Below are 24502 nucleotides of genomic sequence, written 5' to 3'. Positions count from 1 at the left end.
CAGTTCTCTACACTTCCCTTTGCCTTATCTATTGTGCCCAGGGTATTCACAAAATGCCTAGCTCCAGCCATTGCATATTGCAGGCAGAGAAGAATTCAAATTTACCCATACATTGACGATTGTCTGATTCAGGCGGACAGTCACGAATTGCTACTACAACACCTGACATTTGTAAAGAGACTTCTAACTTCACTGGGGTACACCTTCAACGAAAAGAAATCACATCTGGTACCCAGCCAACAGATTGTATTCCTGGGAGCAAGCTTGAACACAACTTCCCAGATGGCATTCCTCACTCCAGAAAAACAAATTTATTTGACAAACTACTTCAATCTACTTGCCACCAAAACCCAGCTATCTGCAAGAAAAATACTGCAAGCCCTAGGGTTCATGGCCTGTTGCATTCTACTAATTCCACATGCAAGACTGCATATGAGGAAACTTCAATGGTACTTAAAAAGTCTCTGGTGTCAACATTCTCAGGACCTGGAAACAATGATTCATATCATTCCTTGCCTAAGAACAGAGTTCCTTTGGTGGGCAGAGGCCTGCTACCACAACAAGGGACTCCCTTTCACTCAACCCCCTGCTGCCCAAACCCTAACAACAGATGCATCAGACTATGCATAGGGGGCACACATGGCAGGACAATGCATTCAAGGCAAATGGAGCCCAAAGCAAATGTACCTGCATATCAATCAGAAAGAAATGTTAGCTGTACAGAATGCTCCGACAGCCTTCAAAGACCTTATTCTTCCAGGACAACTATTGGTAAAGATAGACAATACCACAGTTATGTGGTACATAAACAAGCAGGGGGGAAACCCATGCCTACCCACTCTGCAGATTAGCCATGGCTGTGTGGAACACAGCCTTGAGCAACCAAGTGCACCTGCAAGCTCAATCCCTGCCAGGCAAACTAAATTCACTGGCAGATGACTTAAGCAGAAATCAAATGGACCCACACAAGTGGAAACTGGAACCCAAAATATTCAAGCTTTTGAGGCACAGTTGGGGGGCACCAGAGGTAGACCTCTTTGCTTCTCCTCAGAACTATCAATTGAGCAAATATTGCACCAGAACTCCCCACAGCCAAGCTTGGAAAGTGGATGCCCTGTCCTTTACCTGGGAAAGCTTCTCAATCTGTGCCTTTCCCCCTCTGCCCCTCTTCTCGAAGGTTCTACTAAAGATCAAATGGGACAAGCCAAGGACAATCCTGATTGCACCAGACTGGCCACGCCAGCACTGGTACCCTCTTTTGCGCAGTTTGACATTAATGCCACCATGGCACCTGCCTCAGACCCTTCCCTGCTGTCCCAGCAGGAGGGCCAGATTTTGCACCCTCGGCTACGGACCCTGAACCTAGCAGCCTGGCTCATCCCCTGAACTCATCATCAGCAACCCTCAGTAAACAGGTGCTGGATGTCATCCTTGAGGCTAGGAGGCCTAGTACTAGAAAATCCTATTCAGAAAAGTGGAAAAGATACTGATGTTCATCGTGTTTCACTGTTGCAGTCATTACACTTGGGTTATCCTGCTAGCAGGCTACCCTCAGTCGGCCTGAATTCCAAAGTCCTGGTCCGGCGTCGGTTGCAGTCGCCTCTTCCCTGACGTCAGTGCGCCAGGGGTATATAAGATGCAGCCGATGCCATTTTCTTCAGTCTTTCTTGCCGCACGGTGCCCGAAGCAAAAGCAGTTCGCAGGTGCCGGTCGGCCGACTCCTGAGATTTTCGAAATTGAATTTCAGAACCGAAGTCTTCAACAAAGCTAAGTACCCCGTTGGGGAAACTTTTTCTTGCTCCAGACCGATGTCAGTAAAAGTTAACAATTGTATTTCTTGTGGGAAGCAAATACCTCATAAGCATTTTCACTCTTACTGTATTCCTTGCCTAGGCCCTGACCACAACGTTGCTAGTTGTCGGTTTTGTGCTAGATTCAACCAACGCACTGTTAAGCGTCAGTTTGATTTTGCTTTACATTACTTTGGCCGAAGGTTTAACTACATAATGCCGTCAGAACAACTGACGACCGGAATTCATAAAAAATGCAAAGACAAAGAAAAGGAAAGGCATCCGAGGTCCAAAACTGACGAAGCCTCTTCTAGGCCAGTCGCCGGTTCACCGGTTCTGAGTGAGGCGCTTTCGCAGCCCCTGACACCCGCTACCTCAGAGCCACCTCCGACTCCCACGTGGAGACAACTAGGCCTCTGGAAACTCAAGGTATTGAGCCTACAGAAACTATTCCCTCAAATGGGTCCAGAGCCACTGAGCAGGCATCGGCTTCTGAGGGTGTTTTCAGACCTTCACAGCTTACTATCAAGTCCACTTCAGCAGCCAAGGCAAAATCTAAGACACCATTAAAGACAAAGAAACAAGTACAGCATTCTCCTGGACAGTCATCCATGCCAAAGAAACAGATGCTTAAAATGGCCAAGGACCTAATTACTTTGATCAGGGGTTCCCATCCCCCTCCTGATAAAAGGCCTAGGCAAGACACTGACTATGACTCCTCTGACCAGGTTTCTATTTCCTCTGATTCCTCTTCAGAACAGGGATATTCTCTTCCTCCCTATGAGGACTCTGATGCTGAAGAATCTATCCCTTCAGCCTCTCCTCATGAGGAGTACTCTTTTGGGGAAACCTTGCACACAATGAGGGAGCATTTCCATTGGGAGGGCCAGGATTATTCAGAATCCAAGAAAAGGCTCAGAGACTTTCTTTTACTGCCTCAGCACAGGCCCCTTGCTATCCCCCCTGCACTAGATATTGTTGATGTTTTTTCTGAATCCAGTTTGTCTCCAGATTATTTACCCCCTGCACCAGTCAAGCCAGATAGGTACTACAGGGTCCCAGACTCTCATAAATTTTTTTATAAAAACCCTGCTGCTGACCCAGAAACAATTTCTCAGGGTCCCAAAGGGATCAAGGCTTCCACTGCAAAAAATCCTGTTCCCTCTGATAGGGATTCTAGAGCACTGGATAGATGGGGGGAAAAGTTTATACTTCTGCTACTTTAGCTGTAAGGGCTTTAAACTTTCAATTTCACATGCTTAAATATCAACAATGTCTAATGTATTTGCTAAAACAGAAAATGCTTACAAGCTCAGAATGTCCTGACAATAAAGAAATGCAGGATTTATTGCGTGCAGCTGAACAAGTGGGAAAGCATACTCTGCAATGTGGTTTTGATTCACTAGATGCTTCTTGCAGAGCCGCAGTTACAGGTTCTGTCATTCGAAGGTATGCTTGGTTAAAAGAACAAAGTTTACCTGATCATGTTAAAGCAAAATTATTGGATGCTCCATTACAGCATGCTACTTTGTTTGGTGTTAAGGCAGAAGAGGTGTTTAAGAAAATGGAGGATAAAGCAAAATCAATGCAGACAGTAAAGGATTTCTTACAGGTTCAGCCACCTAGATTTAGCAGGAACTGGCCTTCAAAAAATTGGTCCTTTCCAGTGTCAGACAGGCCACAAAGAGGCAGATCTCAGCCCCAAGGCTCATACAGACCTAAGCAATGGGGTGCTGCAGCCCCCAAAGGCGGAGAAGACAAATCACAACCTTATAGGAAGCAGTCCCAATGACTTCCCTGTACAAAAGCCAAGCACTTACCTTTTGACAGCACCCTTAGGGGGAAAACTAGCACTCTTCTCACAAAATTGGCACATGACCACCCAGGACAAATGGGTACTGAATATTGTTTCTCAAGGTTACAGGTTCCACTTTCACACCCTACCAAGGTCAAAAGGTATGCCAGACCTGCCACAAAACCAATAGGCAGAGGCACAAAAACAAATTTCTGCTCTCATGGACATGAGAGTTATTCAAAAAGTACCACAGCAAGGACAGGGGCAAGGATTTTACTCAAGACTTTTCTTGGTATCCAGAAAGGACAAAGCCTGGAGACCAATACTGGACCTGTCAATTTTAAATACTTTCCTGGATGTTCCAAAATTCAAAATGTTGACACTGCTGCAACTTCTACCCATGCTGGGCAAGAAGGCTTGGCTAGTTACTTTGGACCTCAAGGAGGCATACCTGCATATCCCAATCAGACAATCTTGCAGAAGATACGTCAGATTCATAGCTGGCTCAATGCATTACCAATTCTCTGCACTGCCCTTTGGCTTATCTACTGCACCTAGGGTCTTCACAAAATGCCTGGCACCAGTAATTGCATTTTGCAGACAAAAACAAATTCAAATATATCCCTACTTGGACGACTGCCTTATTCAAGCAGAGAGCAAGGACGTTCTACTAAAGCATCTGGTGTTTGTAAAAGAATTACTAATTTGCCTAGGGCACACAGTAAACGAAAAGAAATCAAAACTAGTGCCCTCTCAAGAAATAATATTCCTGGGTGCAAGCTTAAATGCAACTGCCCAGATGGCTTATCTCACGCCAGACAAGCAAAGGCAACTGACTCATTACTTTGAAATGATGGCAACAAAGACCCAGCTACCTGCAAGAAAAATTCTGCAGGCCTTGGGCTTCTTGGCATCTTGCATCCTGCTAATTCCATATGCAAGACTGCATATGAGGAAGCTACAATGGTACCTAAAAATTGTTTGGACTCAGCATTGCCACAGCCTGGAAGCATATTCCAACAAATCACCGGAAACACCACGATAGTTAAAAGTTTTTATTTTACGACAGAACAAGCGCTTTCACGCACCTAACAAGTGCGCTTCATCAGGTTACAATGGAAGCAATAATAACTCTTATTCCCTGCCTGCAACAGTAGTTTTGATGGTGGGAACTGGCCTGTCATCGCAACAAGGGACAGCCTTTCACGTTACCCACAGCCAGGCAGACACTAACAACAGATGCATCGGATTATGCCTGGGGGGCACACATGGCAGGAAAATGTATTCAGGGCACGTGGCCCAAGGACCAAATGTATCTTCACATCAATCAAAAAGAGATGCTAGCTGTTCAGAATGCCCTGACAGCTTTCAAGGACCTACTACATCCAGGACAACTATTACTAAAGACGGACAATACTACAGTTATGTGGTACATAAACAAGCAATGAGGCACACATTCCTACCCCCTCTGCAGGCATGCCATGACTTTGTGGAACACAGCACTGACCTATCAAGTACATCTGCAGGCACAATTCCTGCCAGGAAAGAAAAATACTCTGGCAGACGAACTAAGCAGAAACCTCATGAACCCTCACGAGTGGAAACTAAATCCACAGGTCTTCAGCATGATAACAAAGAAATGGGGATGCCCAGACATAGATCTCTTTGCCTCCCCTCACAGCTACCAACTACAGAGATTCTGCACAAGGACTTATCACTCACAAGCATGGAAAGTGGATGCTCTATCTTTCAGCTGGAAAACCCTAACAGTTTATGCCTTTCCACCACTGCCTCTCCTTCCCAAGGTGCTCCTAAAAGTCAGACAAGAGAAGCCAAAAATGATTTTGATTGCCCCAGACTGGCCACACCAGCACTGGTACCCAATCCTAAAGAGCTTGCCTCAAGGCCCAGCCTGGACTTTACCTCTAATTCCTCATCTTCTGACTCAACAAAACAATCAGATCCTGCACATCCAACTCGGAACTTTAAATCTGACTGCTTGGCGGATAATATACTCACTCAGAACACACCTCTCTCTAAAGCTGTTATGGATGTCATTTTGGAAGCCAGGAGGCCCAGCACCAGGAAATCGTATGCAGAAAAATTGAAGAGATTCTGTGGTTGGAGCCAGGCACAAGGATTTGAACCACTTGTTCCAAATATTCCTCAGATTTTACAATACCTAACTAAGATGCTGGACAAAGGCCTATCCTTCTCATCAATTAAAATCCATGCCTCTGCCATTACAGCTCATTACAATACGGAACCGCCTAATCTGAAGTAGGGACTTCATTTGTCAGCAACCTGTGGGTCTTGGATCCGATATCGGATCCGAGCCGGCAACTTGTTTCATAGCTAATGGATCCGAGCTCCTAGCTCCTCCCCTCACCCATAATCCCCTGCCAACCCTCCATGACCTCAGTTCTAGTTTGCCGCGCTTGTGGATGGCTGGATTCCTTTGAGCTCTAGCGAAATCGTCAGTTAAGTGTGTTTTTAGTCAACTTTTCTCTACAGTTAAATTTAAAAAAGTGTGTAAGAGTTAGGTTCCCTGTAATTTTATAATTTTTTTTTACATAGTTTTCCCTCCCCTCGCTGGTCGTGAGTGAGTGTGTGTGTGTGTTTGTGTTTTGGTGCCTGTGTGTTTGTGTAGCACTCCTTTTTTTTCTCAAGTATGGCTGAGGCCCCAAAAGCCATTTTTTCTAAATGTACCGAGTGTGGCCATAAGCTCTCTCCGGCTGATGGCCACACTGTGCGTCAGGCCTTAGGGTTGAACACCTCACCTCAGGCTGTACCATTTGTGCAGCGTTCAACCCCAGGGCACTGAAAGAGCGGAGGTCGAAGCTGGTCCTGGCGGGACTTTTGCCCCCGGACTCAGCTCCGGCCTCCGCTGCTCCCATGGCACTACCACAGGCTGTGGTCATTGCCACTCCTGCCCCCCTTCCCCTGGCCGGGACTCAAACTCCCGCTAAAGCGCCGGAGGACAGGAAGGCTAGGAGGGAGAAACGGAGGGAGAAGCACCACAAACGGCGGGCCGAGGCCTCCGCTTTGGCCCCGCCAGCTAAGCGGGCTTCTCCCTCCACTGCTTCTAGGTCTCCTCCTCCTCGGCTCCAATCTCCTTGCTTCTCCCCAGGGCCCGAGGAGGAGGAGGCCCGATCTCCATCGAGGTCATCGAGGCGGCATTCCAGGCCTGCCTCGGTGGCCTCGATGAGATCAACTTTTCAGCATGTCAGATGCAGACTTGGACCGGATGATGCGAAGATTCACCCAGGCCCAGCTGCAGATGGGAGTGCTCTTGCCTCCCCCCCCCCCTTCGGGGGGGAGCTCGACACCCTTTTTCACTCCAATTGCTCCTTCTCTGACCCACTACCCAGGTTCGGAGCGTTCGGAGCCGAGCAGTGTCTGAGCTGGGGGTGGGTCGGCGCCAACAGTACTTGGTACTTCGGATCCGACCCTGCCCTCGAGTCTGTCGGATCTGACCTCTCGGAGCCGTGGCCCGAGCTTCGGATCCGAGGGATTCAGTGTGCCTTCGGCTCCATCCAGGTTAGAGCACACTGGTCCTTCGGATCCGATGGTCCCTGCGCCGGCTCCGATCCCTTCATCGGATCCGAGTGGGAGTCGGCTCTCGGAGCCCAGGGAGAGCGGTTCCCCCTCGGCCTTCGATGTAGTGGAGAGGGCTCTGTCGAGAGCATCCGGACCCCTGGCCCTTGTCTCGGCTCCACCCTGCACTCCCTCTCTGCTGGGCCAGGCTTCCATCACCCGGCCACAGGGACAGCCTGCTTCGATGTCCCAGGTTGTTCCATTGGAACAGGATGTTGCTGGCGAGACCTCCTCGGACAGCCCCCCCGAGGAAGTGCCTCGCAAGCACAAGTGCAAGAGGAGGCACGTGGACTCCCTGAGTCCTTAACTGAGGACACGGACTTGGATGAAGGGGAAGGCTCCCCAAGATCACCCCCTGAGGATGTCTCCTTTGGAGACATCATGGAAATGCTTAGGATCAGAGGTGGGTGGTCTGCCCCCAAGGCTTCCTCCGATGAGTCCGTGTTTCTGGAGGCATTCGAAGCAGGCCCGTCTACCTCTTGGGTGTCCCCTCCGGCCGACCCCCTGGTGGACCTTATTACCACCAGGGCATGGAAGGACCCGGACACCGTGGAGCCAGTCCCCAAACGCCCGGACAGGATACTAAGCCCCCCCGCAGACCGGTCACACTGGAGCAAGGGTCCCCCCCGTAGATGCCATGTTGACGGCGGCAGCCACGAAGAGGGAACTAGCTCAGGAGAGCCCCTCAGTCCATCCACCGAGCAAGGAGTCCCACTCGATGGATCGCTTAGGGAAGCGAGTTTTTAGTTCAGCGACCTTTTCGGTAAGGTCTCTCAACTATATGGCACATGTCATCAGGATGCAGCGGGATCTTATCAAAGAATACGCTGCCTCCCCCCCTGAGTCCATGTCAGCGGAGGACAAACAATTGTACTCTACCCGAATGGCCACTCTGAGATCTATTTCAAATACCTCTATGCGGCTATTGTCCCACGCCACCGAGGGAGCCGCTAGAGCTAGCGAGGGCCTAGTCATGAGACGCCAGGCCTGGCTCCGCCATTGTGACTTTGCGGAGCCCTTTAAAGCGCCCTTGCGAACGCCTTCGATGGTTCTGCCCTGTTTGGCAAAACGGTTCGCGAGACACTTGTCCAGAGCGAGAAGGACGGGAAGACGTTGTCTGCCGTCGGAGTCCGCTTCTCTGCTCCCCAGCGGTCCTTTTCGAAGAACCAAAAGGGTCAGAAGAAGATGTGGTTCCGGAAATCGCAACATTCCCAACCAGCTCTGGACAACCAGTACTTCCGTGGCAGAGGAGGACAGGGTGGACGCCGCCCCAGGGGCAGAGGGGCTCCGAGAAACCTTGGGTCCAGAGAACCTTTCTCTGACCGGCCCACGCAGCAGCCCTGAAGGGTTGCCCGACTGCTCCACTCTGGAGGCAGTTGGGGGGACGCTTCTCGGAGCACCTAGCAGCATGGGAGTCCATCATGACAGACCGCTGGGTGCTTCGAATTATATCCAGAGGATACAAAATCCCTTTACGTCATGTCCCCAAATTCAAGAACCTCCCCGATGTACCACCCGATCAGAGGGAGGCTGCAGCTGCAGAGATTCAGCAGCTGCTAAGAAAAAGAGCCATCCAGCCTGTCCCCCAAGACCAGCTCGGATTAGGGTTCTACTCCAGGTTCTTTTTGGTGCCAAAAAAGACGGGGGACTTGAGACCAATTCTAGCTCTGTCCCGTTTGAACCTGTTGGTAACCAAGGAAAAATTCCGAATGGAACTCTTCAATCTATTCTTCCCCTTCTAAGGGAGAACGATTGGATGTGCTCTACAGACGATCCAGGAGGTTCCTCTGCTTCCGGCTGGGAGCCAGTCACTACCAGTTCGGGGTCCTTCCCTTTGGCCTCACCACAGCCCCAGGGTGTTCACCAAGGTATTAGCAGTGATTGCAGCCCACCTGAGACTCCAGGGAATACAGGTCTTTCCGTACCTGGACGACTGGCTCCTGACCGCCCCAACAAGGCATCTACTTTGCTCAGCCAGAGATTTCTTTCTCCGCCTAGCCCCCCAGTTAGGCATCACCATCAATGCCGACAAATCCTTTCTGGCCCCGACACAAGTCATAGAATTCATAGGAGCCAGAATAGATACCAGAGATCTACGAGCCTTCTTGACATCGGAACGACTACGGAATTTGCAACTTCATGTGCGGGCCATCCTCCAGTCAGAAACTCCACCGGCGGAATTGGTCCTGAGGGCGCTGGGCTCCATGGCGGCAGCGATAACGCTCCTTCCATCGCCCGTCTGAACATGCGAGTACTGCAGTGGACCCTTCTAGTACAATGGTCCTTTCTGTCTTTTCCTCTCCATCACCCCATCGCTATCAGCAAGGTTTGCAGGAGGGCTCTATTATGGTGGCTCCATGCTCCGGATCTCCATACAGGCCGACCCTTCTGCACCTCTCCCCCTCTCGCCACGGTGACCACGGACGCCTCCCGCCTCGGGCGGGGGGGGGGGCATTATTCAAGCAGGACCGTCCAAGGCACGTGGAACGATACAGAGACCTCCCTGCATATCAACATTCTGGAGATGACAGCGGTGCTGTACGCGTTGCAAGCACTTCAGAATCTCCTCCCCGTAGGAACAATTGCAATTCAGTCGGACAACATGTCGGTTGTCTGGTACATCAACAAACAGGGGGGAACCAGGTCTTACCCTCTATGCCGCGAAGCCATGAGAGTGTGGGAATGGGCGATTTCCACCAACCACTTTCTGATTGCAACTCACATTACGGGGCGGGCCAACATCCTAGCGGACAAACTCAGCCGCACCCTTCTTACCCCTTACGAGTGGTCTCTCAACCCACTAGTAGTGAAGCAGATATTCGCAATATGGAGGCATCCCTGCTGCAATCTTTTTGCCTCTCCCTCAAACACCATATACGGCAATTTCTTCGCTCTGATTCCCCCTCCAGGGGAAACCCCAAGAGACGCTCTGATGCATGCTTGGCCGCCCGGTCTACTTTATGCCTATTCTCCTCTACCCCTGACGCTGCAGCTCTTACAGAAAGCCTCGCGGTTGGAGAGCAGGATGATCCTCATTGCCCCATTCTGGCCTCGGCAAATTTGGTTCTCTTACCTGTGGTCTCACCTAGTGAATCCCCCTTGGATTCTGGATCCCAGTCCGGCTCTAATCTCCCATCTGTCGGGCTTACCGACCCCAAATCTGGACAGTCTGAAGCTGACGGCTTGGTTGCTCCAGTTCCACTCCTAGTTAGGACTCCCGGTATCTCTTCACCAGTCAAAGCAATCCTCGTGGCAGCACATAAACCTTCCACCAGGAAAGTGTACCGCAGTAAATGGAAGCGTTTCTCTGTCTGGGCAGAGCATCATAATCTAGATCCCTTTACGGCTCCTCTTCCATCCATATTAGACTTCCTAACCGAACTTTTTCAGGAAGGCACTAGTTGCTCAACTGTCAAAGTGCAATTGGCTGCCATCTCCCATTACCATGTGGGACATGACACAGGGCCCTTGATGTCGGCCAAATTGTGTAAACCTTTCTCAAGGGCACCTTTTTGCTTAGACCCCCTATAAAAGAAGCCGTACCCCCTTGGGATCTTTCACTAGTTCTTCAAGCCCTGACTGCTCCACCATTTGAACCTGCTGCTTCAGTGGATCTCAAATACTTGTCCTGGAAAACAGCATTCCTTGTAGCCATTACTTCAGCGAAAAGAGTTTTGGAGCTTCAAGCTCTTTCTGTGAAACCTCCTTACTTGATCTTTCATCCGGACAGAGTGTACCTCAGGACTAATCCCTCCTTCCTTCCCAAAATAGCATCAGAAACCAATATAAATCAATCCATAAATCTATCGGTCTTCTTTCCTAAATATCAGAATAAAGGAGAGTACAAGCTGCATTCGTTAGATGTTCATAGGCAGCTGCGTTTTTATACTCATAGAACAGCTGGTCACAGGCAATCCGACCAGCTGTTCATTTCCTTTGCCAAATTTAATTTTGGGAAAGCAGTATCAAAAATCTCCCTGTCACGCTGGATTTCCCAATGTATCCTGTTAGCGTACCAAGCTTCTGGGAAACCCGCACCTGAAGGAGTTCGCGCACATTCCACTCGTTCCGTCTCTACTTCTGCGGCCTTCAAATCTAGAGTTCCATTGGATGATATTTGTTCGGCAGCCACTTGGGCCTCATCTCATACCTTTATTAACCACTACAAACTGGACGTGATTTCTAGAGGGAGAGCATGCTTTGGCTCTGGTGCTCAATATCCTTCCATGATGGCCACCCAAGATTCAGGTAGCTGGGGACTCTGTCCCACAGGTTGCTGACAAATGAAGTCCCTACTTCAGATTAAGAAGTTATGTACTCACCATAACGTTCCATCTGAGTAGGTGGCTTCATTTGTCTGCAACCATCCCCCCCTCCTTCCCCCTGGCCTTCAGTGGATCTATGTGAGTTGTTTTACTGGAATACCCTTTTTGGGTACATATAGAGGGGCAAACTTGATCTGAGGTCATGGAGGGTTGGCAGGGGAGTATGGGTGAGGGGAGGAGCTAGGAGCTCGGATCCATTAGCTATGAAACAAGTTGCTGACTCGGATCCGATATCGGATCCAAGACCCACAGGTTGCAGAAAAAATGAAGCCACCTACTCAGATGGAACGTTATGGTGAGTACATAACTTCTTATTTTCTCTCATCCACTGCTAAGACAGTACCTCAGAGGGGCAAAAAACATAAGACCCCCCCCCAAGGAGAGCACTGATACCTACATGGGACCTCAACTTTGTCTTAGAAAAGCTCACACTACCTCCTTTTGAGCCAGCCAATACAGCTGACGTAAAATTCTTATCATGGAAAACTGCTCTGCTCCTAGCAATAACTTCAGCAAGAAGAGTCTCAGAGTTACAGGCATTAATGGCAGTGGAACCCTTTATCATTTTTCATCCGGACAGGGTTTCTCTAAGGACAAACCCAACATTTATGCCAAAGGTAGTATCTAGTGTGGCTCTTAACCAAACCATTCATTTGCCAACATTTTATCCAAATCCCCAGAATAAAGGGGAGAGACTTCTGCACTCTTTGGACATGCACAGGCAGCTACGCTTCTACTTGAACAAAACAAAAGCTTTCAGAAAAACTGAGCAACTGTTTGTAGCATATGCTGCAGGATCACAAGGAAAGGCTATCTCAAAGCAGACTATTTCAAAATGGATAGGACAATGTATTTGTTTCTGCTATGCACAGCATGGCAAGTCAGTGCCTAAAAATATTAGGCCACATTCTACCAGGGCAGCAGCCACTTCAGCACCCTTTCTCAGAGGAGTACCAACCAAGGAAATTTTGGAGGCTGCAACTTGGAGTTCAGTGCACACTTTTACCAAGCATTATCACTTGCCTCTTTACTCTAAATCCAGAGCAGGCTTTGCCACTGCAGTTCTGCAGGGCCTCATAGCCACTCCTAATCCTATTTAGACCCAGCCGCCCTACCTCAGCTTTGGGATTCAACCCAAGTGTAATGACTGCAACAGTGAAACACAATGAACATAGTACAGTTGTGTACCTACCATAAATGTAGATGTTCGAGTGTATTCACTGTTGCAGTCCAGGTTACCCACCCTCCATCCCCCTTGCTTTGCTGGGACTTATCTATACTTCTCTATCCTATACAACCTATGTGGTGTATTTGCTTGTAGATGAAGGTATTGTTTTTATTTTACTGTATGTTTTTATAAGCAATATGTATTGCCTACCTTATCGGGGGCACCTGACATCTGGGGCAAGAAAAACTGAAGAAAATGGCGTCGGCTGCATCTTGTATACCCCTAGCACACTGACATCAGGGAAGAGGCGACAGCAACCGACGCCGGACCAGGACTTTGGAATTCAGGCCGACTGAGGGTAGCCTGCCAGCAGGATAACCCAAGTGTAATGACTGCAACAGTGAATACACTCTAACATCTACATTTATGGTAGGTACACAGCTGTACTTTCCTGGAGCCAGTCTCAGGGAATGAACAGAACTGTGCCCAGCTTACCTCGTATACTAGATTACTTAACAGAAATGCTCCACAAAGGCCTATCTTTCTCATCAATTAAGATTAATGCCTCTGCTATCTCAGCTCATTATAATACTGAGCCACCTCTCTTCTCTCATCCTCTGGTCAAACAGTTCCCGAGAGGAGCCAAAAATTTAAGACCCCCCAGGAGAGCTTCCACTCCAGCCTGGGACCCTAACTTTGTATTGGAAAAACTCACGCTTCCGCCCTTTGAACCTGCTGCTACCGCAGAGTTAAAATTCCTCTCTTGGAAAACAGCTTTATTTCTAGTCATCACTTCAGCAGTAAGAGTGTCTGATTTGCAGGCCCTTATGGCCGTGGAACCCTTCATTATCTTCCATGCGGACAGAGTTTCTCTCTGGACTAACCCTTCATTTATGCCCAAGGTGGTATCTAGTGTGGCTTTAAACCAATCCATTCCTTTGACAACCTTTTTCCCTAGTCCTCAGAATAAAGGTGAAAGGATACTACACTCCCTGGACGTGCACAGGCAGCTTAGGTTCTATATGGACAGGACTAAGCCTTTCAGAAAATCTGACCAGCTGCTAGTCAGCTTTGCTGCAGGGGCAGAGGACAAGGAGCATTCATTTCTGCTACAAACACCATGGGAATCCTACCCCACAGGGGATCAGAACACATTCCACTAGGGCTACATCAACCTCTACAGCAGTTCTCAAGGGAGTCCCCTACCAGGGACATCCTGGATGCTGCAACCTGGAGCTCTGTTCACACTTTCACCAAGCAGTACCACTTGCGTATCTTTTTAAATCCAGAGCTGGGCTTGCCACAGCAGTCTTACAGGGCCTACTTGCCAGCCCTATTTCTTCTTAACTACCTCCACCCATCCTCAGCTTTGGGAATCAACCGAAATGTGATGACTGCAACAGTGAAACATGAAGAACATAGTACAGTTGTGTACACTTACCATAAATGTAGATGTCGAGTGTATTCACTGTTGCAGTCCTGGTTACCCTCCCTCCAGCCCCCAGACTTCTCTTTACTTCCACCTACCCTTTTTTGTTTGGCATATCTTACATCATTGGTATTTGCTTTTTGCTGGGGGTGTTCCATACCATGTAATGGCTTCCTGTTTTAGGGGCTCCTGACATCTGGGGCAAGAAAAACTGATGTAATGGAGTCAGCTGCATGTTTTATAACCCTGATGACCTGACGTCATGGAAGAAGTGACAGCATCCGATGCAGAAATCCCAAGACTCTGGTATTCAGGCCGACTGAGGGCTACCTGCTGGCAGATAACCCAAATGTGATGACTGCAACAGTGAATACACTCGAACATCTACATTTATGATAAGTGTACACAACTGTACTTTTCCCTCCGTCCATCCCCCTTGTCTCTCTCTCTCCTTACAAAGAATTTTTGGTATTTACTTTCTACTGGTGGTGTTCTTCCACCATAATTTAGCTCCCTATTGAGGGCTCCTGACAGGGCAAGAAAAACCTGATGTAATGGCATCGACTGCCTGATTTTATACCACTAGGTAATTCTACAAAAACGAAGACCAACCAACCACAATGAAAATAATGACTCAGCCACGGGACACGAAATTGAACCTTTAATGTTAAGCACTTTTCGTATACTCCAATAGGTAGACTTCTTCAGACAAGGTAACATAGAACACTAAACAAGATTATAAAACAAAAAGGCTCCAAATCAGCCTTAATTTAACTAATCAACTCATTAACTTTCCAGTCATTAATTTAAAATACAATTACTAAAATCTATGCAGAGTATACAAATTATAAAAAATGTACACATAAAATATGAAATATAAAATGTTATATAAAATGTTAATCAATCCGAACTTACAAAAGGTTGTCCCAACTCAATCAATTAATCAATGAAGCACACAACTCTTGCTGTGACAAGTCTAATAAATTAATTAATTAAGTGAATTTAATTCAAACTAAACAACTATTCTTATGTCTAGTGTTAGGTAAAATATCACATTACAATGGTGTACCAAGACATTTTAAGTGTATTATTTAACTTGATTATGCAAGTCACTTCTATCGAAGTAAACTTTTCAACTTCAAAATACATGCCAAGGAGGTTACCTCATTCAAACCACGGGGGGTATAAGAGTTTAACCTGAGTTGCCATATAAGTTCACTTTTTTTCTAATAGCAACTGCTGTGGCCCACCTTTTGCATCAACAACGACTTGGTCAATAACTTTGAAAAGAAAATGTTGGGTAGAATGTTCATTACAGTGTCTTGCTAAAGCTTTGGTGTTACATTTCTTCCTAATATGATAAATGTGTCCGTATATCCTTTCTTTAAGCTTCCTGTCAGTCTTCCCAACATAGAATGCTGGGCATAGCTGACAGGAAGCTAAGTAGACCACTGATCTTGAATTACAATTGTACCTGCCTCTAAATTTAAACACATGATGGTTCACTTTTATACTCGACCCCATACCAATGTACCTGCAATAGTTACATGATTCACATTTGTACGTACCTTCAACCCTAACTGACTTCTTAGTGTTATACTCTTCAGGTTCCTATCCTTCCTAAAAATTATTGTAGGGTAGAAGCCCAACCTGTCATCCAATCCCTTTCCATGTACCAAAAGATTCCAATTCCTTTTTAAAATGTTACCAATACCACCTGCGTCTATACAGAAAGAAGTAATAAAACTTTTTCTGAAACAGTGTCAGATCTTTGTGTGTTCTCGCAGTTCAAAATGGGGGCATTCGTGACTCCCAGTCTCATACTACTTATGTCCTCTCTGCTCTCCATACTGATGTTCTGCAACCTTTTAGATAAAATTGGACTGTAGACGCTACAAGCCCTTTTAGACTGGATCTCCCCCACCAAATCAAGTACTAAACCCTCTGGATAACCACGACTCAAGAACATACTTTTTAACAAGGTACAGTCCTCTTCAAAGATGTAATCCTCAGTTGTCATCCGAGCTGCTCTCACTAGTTGTCCTTTTAGGACAGATCTTTTCTGATGGAAAGGGTGACAACTAGTGAAATGCAATAAAGTGTTGGAATATGTGGGTTTCCGATAGATCTTAGCTGAATAACTTTTTACCATCCTGTCTTTTGTTAACTCTACGTCTAGGTAGTTAATGGTGTCTTCATGAAAGGTGTAAGTAAATTTCAAAAAGGGTGTGCTATTGTTTAGGTAATCAACAAACAACCTTGTTTATTTTTTATTACCTTCAAATAAAATAAAAATGTCATCCAAAAATCTGTTGTATAATTTTACTTTTTTATATACCTCATTTTTAAAGATGTTTTCAACCTCTCAGTGAGACAACACCAAATTAGCATAACTCGCCCCACACGGGAACCCCATCGCAACACCCACTTCCTGTTTGAAAATCTCACCGTTAAACATGACAAAATTGTTATTCAAGATAACATCCAACATCTCCTGGATAAGTCGGATTTCATTACTATCTGCACCATAATGTAACATTCTTTCTAGTACATATTCCACTCCTATATCATAAGGAATGGAAAAATACAAATCTGCAACGTCACTTGTTAAAAACATCACTTTATCTTGAAACTCAAACTTATCTAATGCCTCTAGAAAAGCCCAAGAATCTTTGCAAATCTGGTCTTTTCTAACCGTATACTTTTTTAAAATAAAGTCTACATATTTGGAACATGCATAAGCGATAGAAGACTTTGCGTTAACCAAAGCTTCTCGTAGGTGATTCTCGTAAATTTTTATGAAGTTTGGTACTTTTGGATTTAAAACTGTGAAGTAATTGTAAATATCCATACTAATGTCGTCAATTAACAAATGTCTAAAAAAAGAATAAAATTTGTTTCATTAACACTTGATCTTACATAAATTTCACTTTCTAACACTTTTAACATTTTAGTCTCATATTCTTCATTGTCCATAATCACAAGCCCCCCGCCATTGTCTGGTTTTAACAAACGAACCGGCAAAGATCTTACCAAACCCAATGCTTCAGCGTCCCCTTTAGTCATATTTACAGAGGTATGCTTTATATTCTCCTTGTGTAAATTTCTCAAGATAATTTCACACACATGTTCAAATAAAGACAGAACTGGGTACAACGGTGGGTTGTATGTACTTGGCACTCTCAACGGAAATTCAATACAACTGTCATTGCCAAACAACAAGACCAAATTAAATTTACGAATATAAAGTTTTAAATCAATTAAAACTTCAGGTACCTTAAAATGATCAGCAGGAACAAAAGTCAATCCCTTACTGAAAAGTCCACAAAGGTCCTGGTCCACAACAAAACTAGAAAAGTTGTATACTTTAAAATTACCACATTCATTCAGTAAAACCACAGGTTTTTCCTTTACCTGCTCAGTTTGTAATTCTCCTTTCTGCCCCTTGTGTTGTATTTCCGTTGGTGGTTTTGACCTCTGTTGGAAAAATAATTAGTGTTGCTAATGTTGGTGCTATTTTTTTGGCCGTTACTGTCACTTCTATTGACGGAGGAATCTTCATGACCATTATCACCCCAATCCTCATCAAATAAATCAATTCCACTATTACCTGTACACAACGCCTCAGACGCAACAGTACTAGTAGCCAAATTACTACTTTCCTGCTCAACGCGCTGCACAACCAAACGACCATAAAGGTTTCTACCTTGTGATGGGGGCGGGGCTGGATACGCCACTCTGTTCTTGCAGTCGTTTATGTCCCTCCTTAGTTTCTTTAATTTCATTTCCGTGTTTTTAATCCGCTGTTGCTCAATAGACGAAAACACGCTTTTGTATTCATACTGATATCTTAAAAAATCAGCATGCGATCTAATCTCATTATTCAACTCAGTGACATCTCTAGTCAAAACTTCAATAGCACTACCGTAATGCTTACACATTACATCCATCAGTTCGGTGCCATGCTTGTTGAAAAGAGCAATTAAGTCGTCATAAAAAACCGGTCCCAGCCTCTAAACCAGAAGGATATTGCCAGGACCGAAGACCCTTAGGAACCTGCCCTCTGCTTTTTTACATTCCTCAAAATAACGAATTTCAAGTTGCAGTTTCTTTACCTTCAGCAATTTGTGGTCAAAATCTTTCAGTTTGGCCACTAAGGATACACCTCCTCCAGCTGGACTCTCTCTAACACAGTCAGTGATGATGTTACCAAATGGTGGTTGCACGTTCAGCCACTCAGACAAGTTAGGTAGCCCTGGGCATTAGATAAGTTCGAGTTTCAAGATAATGTGTTGTTTTTAATGACTGACATTGTAGATTTCTATTTTTCTATTCCTCATGATATAGGAGTGGAATATGTACTAGAAAGAATGTTACATTATGGTGCAGATAGTAATGAAGTCCGACTTATCCAGGAGATGGTAGATGTTATCTTGAATAACAATTTTGTCATGTTTAACGGTGAGATTTTCAAACAGGTAGTGGGTGTTTCGATAGGGTCCCCATGTGGGGCAAGTTACGCTAAGTTGGTGTTGTCTCACTGGGAGGTTGAAAACATCTTTAAAAATGAGGTATATAAAAAAGTAAAATTATACAACAGATTTTTGGATGACATTTTTATTATGTTTGAAAGTAATAAAAAAGAAGCAAGGTTGATGTTCATCATGTTTGATTGTTGCAGTCATGACTGTAGGGTTCTCCCCTGCCGGCAGGCAGTCCTCGGTCGGCCAGAATCCCAAAGTCTGGGTCCGGCGTCGGCTGTTCAGCCATGCTCCCTGACGTCATAGCGCCAGGAGTATAAAGCTGACAGCCGACGCCATGTTCTCCAGTCTTTCTTGCCGTGCGGTGATAGCAGTTCGCATTTGCCGGTCGGCTGACTCCTGACAATTTTTGCTAAAAGTACTTCAGTCCGAAGACTTTCTTCTCCTTCTCAAAGCTAAGTACCCCGTTGGGGAAACTTTTTTCTTGCTCCAGTCCGATGTCAGAAAAAGTTAATAATTGTATTTCATGTGGGAAGCAAATACCTCATAAGGATTTTCATTCTTACTGTATTCCTTGCTTAGGCCCTGACCACGACGTAGCTAGTTGTCGGTTTTGTGCTAGATTCAATCAACGTACGATTAAACGAAGGTACGATTTTGCATTTCATTACTTCGGTAGGTGCTTTAATTACAAAATGTCGTCGGATTCGGTTCCGGCTACCGGAGTTCACAAACGACACAAGGATAAAGACAGGCCTCCGAGGTCCAACTCGGACGATATTGTACAAGCAGAGCCAGCTTCAGGTTCATCCGTCGTCAGTGAGGCACTTTTGCAGCCGCTGTCGTCGGCCATTTCGGAACCGATGGCCGAAACTGACTCCCACGAGGAGCCAACTAGGCCTTTGAATATTTCTGTTGCAGGACCTTCAGACAATGCTCCTTCGGATGGGTCCGGAGCCGCTGTGCAGGTACCGGCTTCCGAAGGGGTTTTCAGGCCTACTCAGCTTCTAATAAAGGCAAAGCCAAAGACAAAGGCAAAGACTCCTTCAAAATCAAAGACTACAGCTCAGGCCTCTTCTGATCCGGCACCCAAGTCTCAGAAACAGTTACTTAAGGTGGCGGAGGACTTACTTACTATGAATAGGGGTTCACATCCCCCTCCAGATAAAAGGCCAAGGCAGGAAGTGTATTATGACTCCTCTGATCAGGCTTCTGTTTCTTCAGTTTCTTCTTCTGACCAGGAATATTCTTTCCCTCCTTATGAGGATTCTGATGCTGAGGAATCCATTCCTTCAGCTTCTCCCACTGAGGATTTCTCTTTTGGGGAAACTTTACATGAAATAAGGGAACATTTTCACTGGGAAGGACAGGAGTACTCAGAATCTAAGAAAAGACTTAGGGATTTTCTTCTTCTTCCCCAACATAGACCCCTGGCTATCCCTCCTATTTTGGATATTGTGGATGATGCTTTTTTGGAAGCTAACTTAACTCCGGACTCTTTTCCTCCAGCTCCTGCTAAGCCAGACAGATATTATAGGGTTCCTGATTCCCACCAGTTTTTGTACAAGAATCCTACTGCTGATCCTGAAACCATTTCTCAAGGTCCTAAGGGGGGTTAAGGCCGCTACTGCTAAAAATCCCATTCCCACTGAGGAGGACTCCAGATCTTTAGAAAGGTGGGGCAAAAAAGTATACACTTCTGCTACTTTATCTATTAGGGCTTTAAACTGTCAATTTCATATGCTGAAATACCAGCAATTTCTTCTGTCTGTTTTGAAACAAAAGCTTACTTCCATTTCTGCTTGTGCAGATGATAAGGAATTACATGACTTAATGTATGCCACTGAACAAGTTGGGAAGCATGGTTTACACTGTGGGTTTGATGCTTTGGAGGCTTCTTGTAGGGCTGCGGCCTCTGGTACAGTCATTAGACGGCATGCTTGGTTAAAGGAACAAAACTTGCCAGATCAAGTAAAAGCTAAGTTATTGGATGCTCCTGTCGAGCATAATGTTTTGTTTGGACCGAAGGCTGAAGAGGTGATAAAGAAGATGGAGGACAAGGCAAAATCCATGCAAACGGTTAAAGATTTCTTACAAGTTCAGCCACCAAGATTTAGTAGGAATTGGCCTACAAAAAATTGGTCCTTTCCCAATTCAGACAGGTCTCAGAGGGGTAGATACAGACGCTCCCGAGGAAGGCCTCAAACGCAAGCCTCTTATAGACCAAGACAGTGGACTGCTTCCACCCCTAGGGGAGGAGAGGACAGGTCGCAAGCTCATAGAAAACAGGCTCAATGACTCCCTCTGTTGGGCTGCAGGAACTTCTTGCCTGGAAGCCCTCTCGAGGAAAACTTTCTCTTTTTCACCTAAATTGGACTCATATAACCCAAGACAAGTGGCTTCTGGATGTGGTTTCAAGAGGTTACAAATTCCATTTTCATACCCTACCAAGACCATGCGGATGGCCGGATCTTCCAAAACACCAATGGTTAGAGGCCTTAAACCAGGTGGAGACTCTCTTGGCTATGAAAGCCATAGAACTGGTTCCACTTTCAGAGATGGGCCAAGGTTTTTACTCAAGGCTCTTTCTAGTCCCCAGAAAGCAAAATTCATGGAGACCAATTCTGGATCTGTCAGTCTTGAACACTTTTCTCGAGATACCAAAATTCAAGATGCTTACTCTACAGCAGCTACTTCCAATGCTGACCAGAAATGCTTGGATGGTAATTTTGGATTTAAAGGAGGCATATTTACACATTCCCATCAGGCAGGAATGCAGAAAATACATCAGGTTCAGGGCCGGATTGAGGCACTATCAATTCTCTGCGCTGCCCTTTGGATTGTATACTGCGCCCAGGGTCTTCACCAAATGCCTGGCTCCAGTAGTAGCTTATTGCAGACTCAAGGGAATTCAAATTTACCCTTATCTGGACGATTGTCTAATTCAGGCAGACCGCAAGGATGTCTTACTCCAGCATCTAGAATTTGTCCAGAACCTTCTCAAGTTCCTGGGATTCTCTGTAAACATAAAAAAGTCAAATTTGACACCCTCACAACAGATAACTTTTCTGGGTGCTCTTCTGAACACCACAGCTCAGATGGCATTTCTGACATCCGAAAGACAATTACAGCTGGCTTCAACTTTCAAAACCTTGGCAACTTTAACTCAGCTTTCTGCAAGGAAATTCCTGCAGGCTTTGGGTTACATGGCCTCCTGCATCCTTCTCGTACCATATGCAAGACTACATATGAGGAAAATTCAGTGGTACCTAAAAAGTGTATGGTCTCAGCATTGCCACAGTTTAGACATACAGATCACTGTCCTGCCTTGTCTCCAACAGGAATTCCTTTGGTGGTCCAAGGCATGCACTCTAAACATAGGAAAAGCCTTCAGTCTGCCTCCAGCCACTCAGATACTAACCACGGATGCTTCAGAGTATGCATGGGGAGCCCATTTTCAGGGCAACTGTCTGCAGGGCCTTTGGACAAAGGATCAGAAACTCCTGCATATCAATTTAAAGGAAATGTTAGCTGTACAGAATGCTCTATTGGCTTTCAGGAATCTTCTACAACCAGGACAGTTACTAATACGGACAGACAACACCACAGTTATGTGGTACATAAACAAGCAAGGGGGATCTCATTCCTATCCCCTTTGCAGACTAGCCATGAATCTATGGAACACAGCTCTAGCTTGCAAACTGGAACTTCAAGCTCAGTTTCTACCAGGGAAGCAAAACTTCCTGGCAGACAGTCTGAGCAGAAACCTGTCGGATCCACACGAATGGATGCTGGACACCGAAATATTCAGGATGATTACAGCAGTCTGGGGATGTCCTCACGTAGACTTCTTTGCATCCCATCTCAATCATCAACTACAGATTTTTTGCACCAGGACTTTCCACAAACTAGCTTGGAAAGTGGATGCACTATCATTCAGTTGGAGAAACCTCTCGGGGTATGCCTTCCCCCCTCTACCTCTTCTTCCACGGGTGTTATTAAAGATCAAACAGGACAAGCCCAAGATGATAATTTTGCTGGCCCCAAATTGGCCTCGACAATTTTGGTACCCAACTCTGAAAAACCTTTGTCTGGAGCCCCCTTGGGTATTACCTCAGTCTCCGAACCTTCTGTCCCAGCACCAGGGTCAGGTTCTGCACTCCCATGTCAAAACTCTCAGCCTGGCGGCCTGGTTAATCCAGGGTCCTTGATTCATTCTCTCCTACCCAAGCAGGTTATGGATGTCATTTTAGAAGCCAGACGTCCTAGCACTAGAAAGTCTTATGCAGGAAAATGGAAAAGATTTTGCACCTGGATGCAGGCTCAGGATTCAGATCCTCTACTTCCTAACATTACTCTGATTTTACTTTACCTGACAGACCTCTTACATAAGGGTCTCTCTTTCTCTTCCATAAATATCCATGCTTCTGCTATTTCTGCTCATTATAATACAGACCCACCTCTCTTTTCCCATCAGCTCATGAGACAGTTTCTCAGAGGAGCTAAGAACTTAAGGCCCCCTAGATCTCCTCCCATTCCTGCTTGGGATCTCAACTATGTTTTGGAAAAACTCACCTTACCTCCTTTTGAGCCTGCTGCCACTTCTGACATCAAGTTTTTATCTTGGAAGACAGCCATTCTGTTAGCTCTGACCTCTGCCAGGAGAGTTTCGGAGTTGCAAGCTCTCATGGCTGTGGAATCTTATATTATTTTTCATCAAGACAGGGTGTCTTTAAGGACTAATCCTTCTTTCATGCCTAAGGTGGTTTCCAAAGTGGCTTTAAATCAAACTATTCACTTGCCAACTTTTTCCCCAGTCCTCAAAATAAGGGGGAAAGGATATTGCATTCCTTGGATGTACACAGACAACTACGTTTTTACCTGGACAGAACCAAGGACATCAGGAAATAAGAGCAATTGTTTGTTTCTTATGCTTCAAGTTCCCAAGGTAAAGCTATTTCAAAACAGACCATTTCTAAATGGATTGCTCATGGAATCAGATTTTGTTATTCACATCATGGAAAGCAAATCCCAGGGAGTATAAGGACTCACTCTACCAGAGCTGCTGCCACTTCAGCTGCCTTCCTCAGAGGTGTTCCTACCAAAGACATTTTGGAAGCTGCAACTTGGAGTTCAGTGCATACTTTTTCCAAGCACTATAATCTACCTCTTTACTCTAAGTCCAGGGCAGGCTTTGCTTCTGCTGTCTTGCAGGGCCTTTAGCCGCCTCTTCTTTATGACCACCTCCCTTTATTCTGCTTTGGGATTCAACCCTACAGTCATGACTGCAACAGTGAAACACGATGAACATAGTACAGTTGTGTACACCTACCATAAATGTAGATGTTCGAGTGTCTTCACTGTTGCAGTCTGGGTTTCCCTCCCTCCTGTCCCCTCTTATTTTTTCTTTTGTGTGGTTCCCTTTTTTCACCCTTCTTTTGAGGTGTATTTGCAAAGGGTATGGGATCTTTCTCATTTTGGAGCACCTGACATCTGGGGCAAGAAAAACTGGAGAACATGGCGTCGGTTGTCAGCTTTATACTCCTGGCGCTCTGACGTCAGGGAGCATGGCTGAACAGCCGACGCCGGACCCAGACTTTGGGATTCTGGCCGACCGAGGACTGCCTGCCGGCAGGGGAGAACCCTACAGTCATGACTGCAACAAGTGAAGACACTCGAGCATCTACATTTATGGTAGGTGTACACAACTGTACTTTTGTTGATTACGAAAACAATAGCACACCCTTTTTAAAATTTACTTGCACCTTTCATGAAAACACTGTTAACTACCTAGATGTAGAGTTAACAAAAGACAGGATGATAAAAAGTTATTCAGCTAAGATCTATCGGAAACCCACGTATTCCAACACTTTATTGCATTTCACCAGTTGTCACCCTTTCCATCAGAAAAGATCTG

At 45.8% G+C, this 24502-nt stretch overlaps 1 protein-coding gene across 2 annotated transcripts in view; it reads left to right on the top strand.

The window, feature by feature from the left end:
* APBA3 (amyloid beta precursor protein binding family A member 3) overlaps window positions 1-24502 on the top strand; it is a 675569-nt gene that overhangs the window by 380682 nt on the left and 270385 nt on the right. The gene's annotated exons all lie outside the window — the stretch shown is intronic.

Source organism: Protopterus annectens, chromosome 13.part0, assembly GCF_019279795.1.
Source record: "Protopterus annectens isolate FY-2018-M chromosome 13.part0, PAN1.0, whole genome shotgun sequence".
In the NCBI taxonomy this organism is placed as follows: Eukaryota; Metazoa; Chordata; order Ceratodontiformes; family Protopteridae; genus Protopterus; species Protopterus annectens.
This window is presented reverse-complemented; position numbering and strand designations above follow the sequence as displayed.